This window comes from Lithobates pipiens, unplaced genomic scaffold (genome assembly GCF_037356315.1).
Source record: "Lithobates pipiens isolate NorthernLeopardFrog02 unplaced genomic scaffold, aLitPip1_a1.2 Scaffold_23, whole genome shotgun sequence".
Taxonomy (NCBI): Eukaryota; Metazoa; Chordata; class Amphibia; order Anura; family Ranidae; genus Lithobates; species Lithobates pipiens.
Genome location: NW_027507785.1, coordinates 188635346 through 188648120, shown reverse-complemented (window position 1 = coordinate 188648120; position 12775 = coordinate 188635346). Strand labels below are relative to the sequence as shown.

The 12775-nt window shown below is 44.7% G+C and overlaps 1 protein-coding gene across 2 annotated transcripts in view; it reads right to left on the bottom strand.

Annotated features, from left to right (window-relative positions):
* The window catches only part of LOC143928074 (complement factor H-like), a 1075600-nt gene that overhangs the window by 591724 nt on the left and 471101 nt on the right, over positions 1–12775 (bottom strand). The gene's annotated exons all lie outside the window — the stretch shown is intronic.

Genomic DNA, 12775 nt, shown 5'->3' with positions numbered 1-12775 from the left:
TTTACTGTACTACTTACAATACGAAATCTAGAGGAGCCGCCATATTCATTAGAAACTCTGTAGTTTTTGAAATTCAGAGTCTCTATAAAGACCCAGATAGTCGTTATTTAATTCTGAAAGGCTCAATTAATGGTCGCTCCATCACCATCGCCTCGATTTATGCTCCCAATAATGCCCATTCAAACTTTTTCAATACATTTTTTGACACTCTGGATAAATATCACTCCACGCACTTAATTGTGGGAGGTGATTTCAATCTAGCGGCCCATTCGGCCCTTGACAGAAGTAGAGTTGCCCCATCTTCCAAAGCCTTCCCCAAGTCTCTAAATAAATTATTATATAACCACCAATTAATAGACTCTTGGAGAGCACACAATGTTGGCATCAAATCCTACACATTCTATTCCCACCCACACAACAGCTTCGCCCGTCTAGACTATATCTTCTGCTCCCCAATCCTACTTGCCAACTCCTCCAAGGCTGACATCCACACATGCACCTGGTCGGACCACCACATAGTTTCTTTTGACACCTCTTGCATAGGTCTAGCCAAAACTACACATCCATGGCGAATTAATGACTCTATACTTACTGACCCTTCATGCATCCAGCAAATTCTATCTCACCTTGAGCAATATTTTGCAAATAATGTAACACCGGACATGTCTCCTTCAAATGTTTGGATGGCACATAAGGCTGTGATGAGAGGCCATTTGATTAATATCGCCTCATTCAAAAACAAGTCAAAGCTCGCAGACATCAGGTCCCTCACAAAGGATCTAGACCATCTATATCATAGAAATAACCAGAACCCATCTAGCGACCTTCTTAAACAAATTCAGGAGAAACGCACAACTTTAGACTCATTATTAACTTCTGATACTGAAAAAGCCCTTAGATGGTCTAAAGCTAGATTTCTACTTAACAGTAATTCATATTCCACTATGTTCGCCAGAAAATTAAATCAATCCATGAAACCACCCCACACATATAAATTAAGAAATACATCTGGAAACACAGTGTCTCATCCTAAAGAAGTCATGAAACTGTTTTTAGACTACTATAAAAATCTCCTCTCTACACCACAACCCTCTCCTAAACAAACCTCTTTAGATTGGCTCAATGACATTACACTACCAACCCTCTCCGCGGAACAAATTTAATCTCTCAATGCCCCTTGCACTGACATTGAAATCAATAAAATCATTGGCACTTTAAAGATATCCACAGCCCCTGGCCCAGACGGCTTTTCCACGTCATATTACAAAAAATGTTCCTCTATTATTACTCCACACCTTACTAAACTATATAACAACATTTTACAAGGCGCCCAATTCCCATCTGAAATGCTTTTAGCCAATATGTCCCTTCTTCCCAAACCAAATAAACACCATACTGCCCCCCAAAACTACCGCCCAATATCAGTGATAGATAACGACTTGAAAATATTTGGTCGTATCTTGGCAGACAGACTATCCAGAGTTATCTCTCCTCTAGTCGACCCTGATCAAACAGGCTTCATTCCAAACAGACAAATAACAGATAACATAAGACTGACCTCGAACATTATTCAAGATTCCAACTTACATTCCAAACCTACTCTACTACTTAGCCTGGATATACACAAAGCTTTTGATAGCGTATCCTGGTCATATCTAGACATTCTACTCCCCAAATATGGCATTAACAATAACTTCGTACATGGCTTTAAGGCTCTGTATCATAACCCACAAACACGAATTAAACTCCCCGGAAACAATTCAGACTTTTTCCCCCTGACCAAAGGCACTAGACAGGGATGTCCCCTTTCCCCTCTACTTTTCGCACTTGCGATAGAACCCCTAGCCTGCGCTATCAGAAACAACCTAGATATTAAAGGATACTCCAAGGGATCCAGAGAATATAAATTAAGTCTTTATGCAGATGATGTGCTTCTATTTATAACCGACCCTCTCATCTCTCTTCCCAATCTTACTAAAACCCTAGACATCTTTCATGACTTGACAGGTCTTTGTGTAAATTTGTCCAAGTGCTCGACTTTACCGATTAATATTCCCTCAACCTTAATTTCTTTGCTTAAAGACAATTTCTCATTTAACTGGAGCATGGACTCATTCAGATATTTAGGTATCCAGATTACGCCATTATATAAATCACTATACCAAGCAAACTACCCCTCATTAATCAACAAGATTAAAAATCTACTCAAACTTTGGTCGTCATACCATATCTCATTCTCGGGCAGAATAGTTACCGTGAAAATGATGATTTTACCAAAACTATTGTTTTTTTTTAGAGCCCTTCCCATTGCATTAGCTAAAAAAACATTAGACTCCCTACAAAGGGACATCAATAAATTTATTTGGCTAAACAAAAAAAACTGATTTAGCAATTTTCTTATGTTTAGACCCCAAATAAAGGGAGGTCTAGGTATCCCCAACCTCTGGCAGTATTATCTTTCGGCCAGATTCACCCAATTAGCACAATGGTATGCACATTCACCTCTTATCCCTTGGCTCCGCTTTGAGGAAGAATCTATCCTACCCTATAATCTACAAGGACTCCTCTGGTCCAAAGCTATTCCTCCACAGAAACTAAGGCATTTAAACTCTATCGTTACTCACACTCTTCAGCTATGGAATAAACAGGTCACTAAATTTAAATTATCCTCTGACACTCCCCCCCTTGCTTCCTTTCTAGGCGACCCTCGCTTTTCCTCCCCAGAAAGAGCTCATGATCATAATTTTCTATCGCATTGGAAGCTACATAATCTAACACACCTAAAATCACTCTCTCACAATAACTAATTTCTCACCTTCACTAGTCTACTAGTCAAACAGATATGATCTCCCATCCTCGGAATTAGAGAACTATACCAATATAAAACACTTCTATCAGAAATTTCATTCACTCACACTCCACCCCCCTTACACACAATTCGAGCAAATTTGCATCTCCTTCCCTCGAGATAGGGGTTTAATCTCCAATATTTATAAGTGCTTAAATGAGTCCAATATGCCTGAAAAGACACTCCCCATGCTACAGTGGGAATCTGATCTAAATACCACATATACTTCTGAGCAGTGGGACTCTATTCTTAGAAACCTACATAAATGCACCAAAACAACCTCAATTAGAGAATCATCCATCAAATTGGTACATAGATGGTACCTTACCCCTGCCAAACTTAACACATTCTATCCCTCAATTTCTCCTCTCTGCTTTAGGGGTTGCCCCTCCCAGGGAACCCTATTACATATCTATTGGGAATGTCCTCACATAAAAAACATATGGCATAAAGCCAGCAAAATTATAGAAAAAATAGCCGGTAAAGAGCTCTCTCTTACGCCCCAAATGTGTCTCCTATTCTTCCCTTTACAAGATATCCCAAAGAACAACATTACCCTAATCCATACATTCCTAAGCACTATACATTGGGCCATAGCATTTAATTGGCGCTCCACTACGGTACCTTGGCCACAAATCCTTAACCGCATGATGAACATCAAAATCTCAGAAAGAATTCACCACATGCTATACGACTCAATGCCCCTTTACCAAAAGAAGTGGATGCCATGGGATACTGCTCTTTTAAATTAAGGGAGAATGGGAGATATATATCGTGAGATAAGGGGAACCTAGGCTCAGCTTTTTACTATCTTCCACCTCCCTGTCGCAACATTTAAGTATTAATCGCTATATAACCCTTCCCACTTCTACCACTAGTCAATAATACAACAACGTGCAAATTTACAGATTATTTTCTATTATTCATTTAACCATAATCCTTGTTATATTCCTGTACTACATTTATTGTTATTGTTATATATTTTTATACCTGTACCTTCACTTAACTGTTTTATACTCTGACCTTGCAAATAATAAAATCGTTTGTAAATAAAAAAAAGTGTTTGGAAACCTGGGTCCTGCCCTAGGGGACATGTATCAATGCAAACAAAAAGTTTTAATGGCAGTTTCAGGAGCTTTTTAAGAATGCTTAAAGTGAAACAATAAAAATTAAATATTTCTTATAATATCGTGGCTGAGGGGTCCTTAGTATGCCTGTAAAGTAACACATCTTTTCCATGTTTAGAACAGTACCACAGCAAAATGACATTTTTAAAGGAAAACATTTAATTTAAAACTGCTCTCGGCTGTAATGTATTGTCAGATCCCAGCAATATAGATAAAAATCATTGAAAAAATGGCATGAGTTTCCCCCCAGTCCATTACCAGGCCCTTTGGGTCTGGCATGAATATTAGGGGAACCCCACACCAAATTAAAAAGAAAATTGCGTGGGGGTCCCCCCAAAAGCCATACCAGACCCTTATCTGAGCACGCAACCTGCAGACCACAGGAAAAGGGGGGAGTGAGAGAGCACCCCCCTCCTGAACCATACCAGGCCACATGCCCTCAACATGGGGAGGGTGCTTTGGAGTCCCCCCCAAAGTACCTTGTCCTCATGTTGATGAGGACAAGGGCCTCATCCTCACAACCCTTGCCCGTGGGGTTGTGGGGGTCTGTGGGCGGTGGGCTTATCAGAATCTGAAAGCCCCCCCTTTTTTTTAATAAAATCTTTTTATTGGTCTTAAAGACACATACAAATGAACAACACAAAACAGAATAAAAAGGCACAATAGCGACCCTCACATGGGTAACATAAGTATACATCAATAGAACTCAATATTACATTCAAGCGTCAGTCAACATTATGCTAAATAAGGTGTGGATCCCAGGGATGGAATCTGGAGAGATGGCATAGACGCCAACCCCATGTTCCTACATATGTGCGGAATGTGAAAAGACATAGAACGTATCCTGCCCACAACTACGAACCTTCATGGAGGAGGTAAAGTTATAGAGGAGTCCAGACTGGGGGGGGGGGGAGGTGGGTGGATGGCGCTTCTAACCATTTTGACCATACTTTTTGGTATTTCTGGGGACAGCCTTTGTTGGAGTATGTATCCTTGTACAGTTGTAGGCTCTCATTCACCAGCTGCTTCCAGAAAAAAATCGCAGATGAAGTCGACTTTTTCCAATGACGTGTAATGCTCTTTCTGGCATACAACAGCAAAAGGCTCACCAAAGCACTGATTAGGCAGATGCATGACATCACTTCCTCCCAAAACCCAGTAATAACTGGACAGGTCTAGAATACATGGGTAAAGTCCCCCTGGGTCCCCCCACATCTTCAGCACTCCAGGGAGAGATTGGAGTCCATTCTGTGTAGCCTAGAGGGGGTAAAGTAAACTCAGTGGACCAGTTTAAATTGTATTAGGCGGTCTCTAATGGAGACCAAGAAACAAAATGGAAAGTCCCAGTCATCCTGGTCAAGTTCTGGGATGTCCTGGAGCCAGCAGGTCCTGAGTTTCTCCAGATCAGGAAGGGAGAAAGGAGATCTAAATATATCCAAGAAGTTGGTTTGTTGGTGCATTCCAGCCTCAGTACCTCTTCAAGAGAGGCTTGTATGAGCTGGGGGTTAGCATGGGAGAACTGACAGCTGAAAGTTGTATATATCTAGAAAAATATGATTCTGGGATAGGGAACAGGGGTAATGGAATCAGGGAATTGTCATGAACTATCTGAAAAAGTAATTTTACATTAAATTTAGTCCAGGTGTGGAGGAACCTTTAGATATCTGAGCTAGGTTGGGATTACACCAAAGTAGAGCGTTTGGCGAATGTGCCCCTGCGGCATATCATTCAAGTCTGAGGCCAGCTTTCCATGACCGCAAGGTAGTGATCATAGAAGGGGTTAATTCATATGGGGCTGTGGGCCACAGAAAAGTAAGAATTTAAGAGCCTGGAGAGACTGCACCACAGCCGCCTCCAGTAGCACCGCTGAATTGGTTACATCAGGGTCCAACCACCACAACGCAGTGGACATTTGGGGGCGGCCAGGAAGTATTTATGGAAGTCTGGGAATGCTAGTACACCTTGAGAGGTAGGAGGCATCAGTGTGGCCCACCTGTATCTTGGGTATTAAAGGCCCCAGACAAAGGTGGAGAACAGTTTGTTGAGTTGCGAGAAAAAAGATTTAGGAATCTACTGTGGTGAGTGTCTAAAAAGGTACGTAAACTTGGGCAATATCTTCATTTTAATTAGGTTAATAGGGCCTAAGTGCCGGTTCACACAGGGGCGACACGACTTGCAGCGCGACTCACAGACGTGACCTGCACATGACTTCAGCAGCGACTTGCAAAACGACTTCTGTAGAGAAGGCAATGCAAGTCGCCCCAAAAATAGTACAGGAACCTTTTTCTAAGTCAGAGTGACTTGAGTCGCTCCTATTAGAACGGTTCTATAGTACAGAACGGAGAGCGACTTGTCAGGCGGCTAAGTCGCCTGACAAGTCGCTCCTGTGTGAACCGGCACTAACAGTAATAGGGGCATGGACTTCAGCTTCCCCCGAACCTTCAGGAGTACCGGGGACAGATTTAGAGATATGTAATCGGTATCCTTCCTAGATATTTCAACTCCAAGGTAACAAAACTGTTCTACCCATATGAGTGGAAGTACACTGTGCTATATACGCCACAGTATACTGTGCTATATACTCCATACACTGTGCTATATACTTCGTAGTACAGCCGAGCAGTCGGATCAGTGGGAAATAAGAGGGATTTAGGCCAGTTCACCTTCAACCTGGTAATAGGGGCAAAAGCGTTTAACAATCGTAGGGCACCTGCTAATGATGGTCTTGCATCATTAAGAAAGAGGAGGAGGTCATCCACGTAAAGAGCCACCCTTTCCTCCATGGATATGTCTTTGATGACACCCTGGAGGGGGGGGGGCAAAATGCATCAACGTAATTTCCAGCCTACGGCATAATCAGTGACGCCATTTCCTACCTCCGTGGAGCATACACTGTAAGAGCGGCGATCGCGGAAGTTTCTATCTGAACGCTTGCTTTTCTCCATTCATCCTGTAAGTAGGGCTTAGCACGCAATGTTGATTGAGCCTCACAGTACTTCAACATACAATATTTTTTTCTTTTACCGGTGGCGCGTGGTATTTCTTCTGTGATCCAGTGTGCACTCAGAGTCTCTATTTGGAACTTTTCATACCATCAGATCATTCACTGTTTCTGGACTGGAAAGTTTGCTTGCCTGGTGAGTGCGGTCTCAGAAGGGTGAGTTATTGTATGTACTTTATTCATGTTGGACTATATTTTATTATTTTATTTTGTTCACGTTGGACTCATTTTTATTATTGCCAGATATTCTGTTTATGGGCATGACTGATGTGAACGCACCCTTTAACACGGAGACCCCCAGATCCCGGCCCCCACCATGTGAACCGGTATCAGATACATTGTACCCCTACTCATCAAAGAAGTGTCAAAAAAAGTAAAAATTACAAGAGACAGTTTGGGACAAGTCCTTTATTAAAAAATAAAAGTGTACCGCGATTGAACTCCATCGTCAATCACGCCGCCCGATGGACCGAGATGAAAAAGAAAAAAAAAACAACAACTCCACCTCCATTGGAGGCTCCTGCCGGGTGCAAGCTTTTGGCTTTGACAGCTGTTATATAGCTAAGGATGTGGCCTGGTAATAGATTAAGGGGGACCCATGCTGTTTTTTTTTTCAATGATTTTTATCTATATTGCCGGGATCCGACAATCACAACCACAAGCAGTTTTAAATTAAATGTATTTTCTTTAGAAATTTATTTTTGCTGTGGTACTGTTCCTATGGGAAAGGTACACTACTTTACAGGCATACTAAGAACACCCCTAGGCAGGATATTTAAAGGAATATTACATTTTTATTGTTTCACTTTAAGCATTCTTAAAATCACTGCTTCTGAAAAAATGTCCATTTCTAAAAAAAAATGTTTACATTGATACATGTTCCCTGGGGCAGGACCCGGGTCCCCAAACACTTTATGGCAATAACTTGCATAGAAGCAAATGCATTAACGTTCGGCAAACGAGCAAACACCCAATGTTCGACTCGAACATCAGGCTCATCCCTAGTGACAATCTCTGGTGGTCCTGGTGGCATCCCTGGCGGTCTGAAGTGGACATTCTCAGGAGGGCTTCACTGATAATCAGCACAGACCCCCCTGACAGGAGAGCAGCCTCCCTCAGAGGCTCTTTACCGAGATTGCATGCCGCACTATTGATTGGCACATGCCGGCTGTTATCCTGAAAGAAGTCATATGATGTCCATTTTGTTTAGGTACAGTGCTGCATGGCTGAGTAATTGTCATTCAAAGTGTGAGAGCACTGAAAGATGAAAATTGGTCTGTGCAGGAAGGGGTGAACATGCCCTGTATTGAAGTGGTTAAGGGGAATCCTATGAGAGAATTAAGAAAAAAAAACGGTGTGGGGTCCCCCCAAAATCCATACCAGGCCCTCCGGGTCTGGTATTCATTTTAAGGGTAACTACACGCCAAAAAAAAAAAAAAAAAAAACAGCATGAGGCCCCCCCAAAATCCATACCAGGTCTTTTGGGTCTGACATTGATTTTAAGGGAACGCCACACCTAAATGCAAAAGAATAAATTGCCGTGGGGTCCACCTTAAATCCATACCAGTCCCTTAGAGTATGCAGCCTGACAGGCCAAGAAAAGGAGGGGATGAGTGAGCACCCCCCTGCCCCCCGAACCCTACCAGGCTGCTTGCCCTCAACATGAGGGGGTGGGTGCACCATGTTGATGGGGACAAGGGCCTCTTTCCGACAACTCTGGGCTGTGGTTATCGGGGTCTGCAGGCGGGGGGCTTTTTGGAATCTGGAATCCACCAGATCCTGCCCCCCATGTGAATGGGTATCGGGTACATAGTACCCCTACCCATTCACCAAAAAAGTGTAAAAAAATTTAAAAAAACAAAAAAAAACGAGACAGTTTTTGACAATTCCTTTATTTTAAAAAAAAAAAAAAAAAGTGTCCCGCAATGTACATCACTATCAATAACGACGCCCCGGCAGACCCGAAAAATTGTAAAAACTAAAATGGGAGGGGGAAGGGCTCCTGCTGACTGCTATCCCTTTGCTTTGACAGCTGTTATTTAGGCAATAGACTCTGTCATTTTTTTATTTATTTTTTTAAATCTATATTGCTGGGAGGCGGCAATACATTACAACCACGAGCACGTTTAAAATGACATTTTTCCTTTAGAAATATCACTACTGCTGTGGCATGTTCTAGACATCACACAGATTTACCACTTTCCAGGTAGACGAAAGGGACCCCCCATGCACTATATTGAAAGGAATATTTCATTTTTATTATTTTACTTTAAGCATAATTAAAATAACTGCTCATGAAAAAACGATTGTTTTAAAAACGTTTTTTTTTTGCATTGATATATGTCCCCTAAAGCAGTACTCGGGTCCCCATATATTTTTATGGCAATAACTTGCATATAAGCCTTTAAAATGATCACTTTTGATTTTTCATGTTCGTGTCCCATAGACTTTAGTATGGTTTGCATGTTTGTTAGGATTTTTTGCCTGTTGGTGGTGTTCTGGTGGGAACCGAAATGGGTGGTGTTTGGCCCATCCCTATTCAGGGACATCTTCCTATATACAGTCTATATACAGTCTCCTTCACAGTCCACTTGACTGACTCTTCACTAGCCCACCAGGATGCCTCTGAAGAGATTGCTCAGGGAAGGATGAAGACTTAAGCACACCACTGTCTTCAGTGTTGATTACTCACTGTGTCCTCTCTCTTGCTCCCGTGTTTCCAGGAGGGGCTTTCTCCCGTGTGTTCTGACAGGATCCTTCCAGCATCCAAGCCCCGGACCAAAGACACCCCCCTGCCCCTGATGGTGTGGCTCATGTCCATTTATGAGGTAAGCTTAGTCCCCTGCCTTCCCACTACTGGAGATTGGCTGTGGCCTCATAAATATTCATGGCAGCCCCTCCTAACTCCCTCCCTCTAGTTCTAGAACATTCTGCAATCTTCCAGACTAGGGGGAGGTGCCAGAGAGCGCTGACCTCTAATAAACTCATGCGCCTAGGAGCAAAAATACAGGGCATCCCATAAGAAAAATAAAGGAGGGGAAAAGGGAAACAACTTGGAAAGGGGCTTTTTACAAATAAATTTGCATTATTAAATATATACACATTTTTTCCCCAAAAACAATTAAATATGTGCATTCTAATTACAGGTCACCGTAGCAAGCAAGACAACAATATAAACACATTAACATTAATATAAACGCCAAGGAAATACAATCCTAACACTACTTTCCTACCTAAACACACATGTCCTACCTATACACACATTCTACTAGCAGGGGTTATGATTCTACTGGCAGAAAACTTTGTAAATGAAAAGAGTCTCTGAAGGAGTAGCCCCTCCATAATAATAACAGCATGACACTAGGCCTCACCCAAAGTTCTTCAGGGGAACAGGACATCCCATCTGGAAATGGATCAGGGTGTTAGCCCAGCCTAATCTGTGAAGAAAGGAATAAACAGAGGCGCCAGTCCTTTCCTTGCTGTCTATTTCTGTAACTTGTGGGCTGAACAACTCACTTCAGTTCATTCATAAGTAGAAGTCAGGATTGGTCTCTTGATGCTGCCTCTAACAGCAGCAGAGTGGCTTCTGGTGGGTTGTCTAGCCTTCACAACTACCATTCTATCCTTGTAAATGGCTCTTCCCAGCCACCATTCTTGCTGATTATCCAGAAAAGCCCAGCGCTTATGAGGAACAAGTGGAGCATAGGGCTGCCATGACTGTGTTAACAGTGGCAGTCATTGGCTGGCTGTAAGGGCAGGTGGGGTTGGCTGAGGAATCAGTGGGGAGGGGTTTTAATTAGAATGTAGGGGCAGACCCCACCCGCCTCACGGCAGAAGCGCCAGAGAAAGTTGAAAGGAGAAAGCATCGCTGCGGTGGAGAGCCTGTTAGCTCGTTTGCGGGAGGAGGCCGCCACATGGGGGTCCCAATGGCTAGAGGCATCCTTAGGTAACCTGCTAGGGCAGCCGGCGGAGTCCTCAGTGGGCAGTGAGATGGGGGAGCGAGCACAGAGATCAGAACAGTTTTCACCTGAACCCCACATCAGAGAGACTCAGCGCGGGGGAAGCACAGGGCGGGCTCCATCGGGCCCCCCGGCAAAGCAGGCAGCCAGGAGAGGTGGCGGCAGGAGGAACAGTAATTCCCCTAGTGGGCAGGGTGGGAGGAGTCGGCATAATGGAGGCTCAGGTGGAGCAGCTAGGCCCAAATCCAGGGATGGACGGTTGCAGGCAGGCCCCGCCCCAGGCGCTTTGCCTGCGGGGACAGGGCCTCAGCAGTTAGACCCAGGGCAGCGGTGACTGTTTTGCCTACCACCACAGCCAGGTCCACCAGGCCAGAAGCGGAGGGGAGGAGGAGTGGGACGCCATTACAGGTAAGGATGGCCCAGCAAAGGCAATCGAGAAATCCGTGGGCGGGTATGCAGCACGACGCCAGGTGAGAGTGGCTGTTTTACCCTCGACATTCAGGGCTGTGTCACCTGGAGGGCTCTCTGGAGAGGATGAGGAGTGGGCTGGTCAGAGGTTGGAAGGCGAGGTGTCCGGTTCAGAAGATGAGGTTCCCAGGAGACAAGCACCTGCGAGGGAGTCTGAGCAGTCGGCTGGTAGGATCGCCCCCGTGCAGCCCGGTGAGTGCAATTTAACATTAATTGCTGGGGGGAGGCTGTTGCTGGGGTTGCCGGAGGAAGTGCGAGGGGAGTGGAGACGGGGCAGCAGGACGACTGACAGGGACTACGGAGGTTGCCGCCAGGGCAGGCCCAGGCGGGCATCAAAGAGCTGGTGGGCAGATTTGAAAATCAGGAGAGGATCGCTGCTTGTCCTGCTGCAGTGTGGGTTCCTACTGTTGGGAGGATGGAGGTGGCTCAGGCGGGTGTTGTTAGCTCTGCAATGGCCGTTATTGCACCAACGGTGGCGGGGGCCACGGTCCCAGAGCAGCCGTTGCCACCTAAGGCCATAGGTGGGGGTGAGTCTGCAAACCGGCAGTATATCGTCCGGTTGGTGGACTCATCGAAATGCGAAGTGTATGTCTGTTTTGAAGGGCCGCTAGGGGTACACCTGAAGCCGGAAGTGTGAGAGAAAATATGGAAGGGTGAGTATGTGGAGATATTTTCACTACTACCGCTTGAAAAATTGAATCTGGATAGGGTGAAGCCCGATGATTCCAAAAAAAGAAGATGAGGAGAAGAGACCATATAGGTTGATCCCTAGGACATTTGCCAACTGGCTTCAAGCTTTCGCGATCATGGCGAGTGTGATCGGAGAGAAGAACGCTGAACATTGTTCGGCTCTATTTTGCTATATGGATTCGGTAGGGGAAGCATACCGGGTATACGGGGGCAAGGCGTGGCTGAGATATGACTAGCAATTTCGTCAGCGGAGAGTGGTTCTTCCATCACTGAGACAGGACCACAAGGATAAGAGCCTGTGGAAGCGGCTCATGACGTCAGCAAGGGCCCCGGGTCAGTTTTTTCAGGGGGGGGGGGGGGCGGTAGATCTTCTTTCCCTGGACAATCGGCCGGTAAGAAAAAGGGGATGTGTTGGCAGTACAACAAGGGATCTTGTAGGTTCAGAGGATCCTGTCGTTACAAACATGTGTGTTCCAGCTGCGGGGAACACACCCCCTTGTCTAGGTGTTTTAAGCAGGGAAAGAGCCGGACTGGAGAAGCTGTGACAAGAGGGAAGCCGCAGGTGAAGGTGGAAAGGATGCGGCCATTTCTCAGTAGGTATCCGGATTAAAAATCGGTGAGACTGTTGGATGAGGGATTTACGGAAGGCTTCACAATACCCAGTTCATTGGTAGTGGTTCCC